Source organism: Rutidosis leptorrhynchoides, chromosome 5 (assembly GCF_046630445.1).
Source record: "Rutidosis leptorrhynchoides isolate AG116_Rl617_1_P2 chromosome 5, CSIRO_AGI_Rlap_v1, whole genome shotgun sequence".
NCBI lineage: Eukaryota > Viridiplantae > Streptophyta > Magnoliopsida > Asterales > Asteraceae > Rutidosis > Rutidosis leptorrhynchoides.
In genome coordinates this window covers 162596389-162598557 of record NC_092337.1, presented here as the reverse complement: position 1 = coordinate 162598557, position 2169 = coordinate 162596389, and the positions used below count along the sequence as shown (strand labels likewise).

The following is a 2169-nucleotide window of genomic DNA, read 5'->3' as shown; positions in this document are numbered from 1 at the left end:
ATCCGGGTAGTGTATTGGTTTGGTTGGTAAATGATACTTGTTTTTGATTAGGATTGTAGTTGCTTTGGTTAGATGTTCCTCCCTGTTGGTAGTTTTGATTACTCACGTAGTTCACATGAGTATCCGAATTCATGGGAATATCATCTAGATCAACATGATTGCATTGAGTAATTTGAGGACAATTCTTCGTGAGATGTGGACCCTTGCATCGTTGACAACCTACTTGCATTGCAACTATCATTTGTTCAATCTTCTTCAATTCTTTCCCAAATGTTTGAAATTGATTGTTCAAGCTTGCAAGCGTCACTTTCCCACTATCACTCTCGACTTGTGCTACACTTTTCCTTGTCAAATCTCGCGGTGAAGGTGCCCATTCATACGTGTTGTCTGAGATGTCTTCTAACATAATTTTGGCCGCATTTGGTGATTTGTGCATAAATACCCCACCGGATGAAGAATCAAGATATTGCTTCGTAAAAGTATTACAACCTCGATAGAATGTGTTGATATACTCCTTCTTCGTCAAACCATGCGGTGGGCAATCTCTTAGTAGCTTCTTGAATCGAAACCATGCATCATACAAACTCTCATCACCCTGTTGTGTGAACCTATTAATCTCCATTCTAAGCCGCTCTACTTTTGACGGTGGAAAGAAATGATTGATAAACGCGTTTGTTAATTCTTGAAAAGACCTTATGGAATTGGATGGTAAACTTCGCATCCAAGCTTTTGCGTCTCCTTGTAGTGTGAAGGGGAATGCCCTTAGCTTACAAGCATCATCGGTGACGTTTTTGGTTTTGTAAATATCACAAAGATCATTAAAGTGTTGAATATGTTCGAACGGATTTTCATCTATCAACCCATGAAAGTATGTATGCTTGATCAACATGAAAAAGTTACCCTCGATCTTCCAATTATTCGCTTCAATTGGTGGTTTTGTAATAGCCGGTGCTATCATTGTTGGTGTAACCAATCTAGCGTTTCATATTGGTGTATCGTTTGGATCATTCAATAATTCTTGATTAACCGGAGGACCATTAGGATTGCCCTCTTCATCGTGAATAGGATTACCGTTTGGATCCATCTCTTCTAAACAAAATGGCAAAGCTTCGAAAATCTTTCTTAATACCCTTTCTTCTCTACGATTATAAACTCCGTGCACGTGTCTTTCCGGATTGGAAAATGGATGTGTGAATTCTTGATCCTTGTGAGACCTTGTTTTCATACACCAAAAGTACCTATCCTTCAATCACAACACAAACACAAGAGGTTTTCCAAACTAAAATAATAATATAAAATGCGAAAAGTAACTTCCGTAAGGGTAAACCCTTACGAAAGGATTGAACAATTAAAAGTTTAAACCAAATAACCAACTAAGCTAACCGCATCCCCGGCAGCGGCGCCAAGAAAGTGTGATGCGTTCGTGCGATATACATCTTTTACCCTCTAAATTTATATTTGACTCAAACAGTATAATCAAGCACACACAACTAACGAGCACTTAGAACTCGGTTATTATAGCACTTTAATGTAAGTATTCTTATCAAGTTTGTCCCAAGAGACACAGTGTCATACCCCCAAATAGGGCCGGGGAAATATGACTTCACAATATCACAACACAAGTATGTATAAACGAGAACGACTCTATATGAGACGTTTTTAATATAACCAATGTATTAAAGCAGCGGAAAGTATTAAGTCATTACAATAGGTGTTCTAATGTAATAATATGAAGGTATAAATGCGGACTCCAAAAGCAGCAAAGTCCAAATAGCAAATAATCTTTAGCAGTCTTCACCTGAGACAAAACATGCTTAAAGTGTCAACCAAAAAGGTTGAGTGAACAACATAGGTTTAATGTATATAGTTTTAGACCACAAGATTTAGTTATCAAAAGCAAATGCTAAAATTATGATATCGAGACGTAAACAAAGTTACCCTAGGACACCTTGAACTGTCAGTGTCGTTTAATCATTATTATGTAACAAAGACCAATGGTCAAATGGATAGAGACGTCACTCTCAATAGCGCTATTCACAATAACTAAGCTTGCCTTTATACGTAGCAATTAACGATATCATGGTAGGGATTTAGCATGAATCAAAGCATGTCAGCACAGTTAAACAGTTTTCAGGTACTTGTGTCTAAGTGTAAAACAGTTTAAAAGCA

General features: G+C 37.4%; 1 non-coding gene across 1 annotated transcript; it reads left to right on the top strand.

Moving 5' to 3' along the window:
* Window positions 1-524: 524 nt before the first annotated feature.
* On the top strand, window positions 525-631 carry LOC139850996 (small nucleolar RNA R71). Its single transcript, XR_011760363.1, has one exon. It is a non-coding gene; the product is annotated as a small nucleolar RNA R71 (small nucleolar RNA).
* Window positions 632-2169: the final 1538 nt, after the last annotated feature.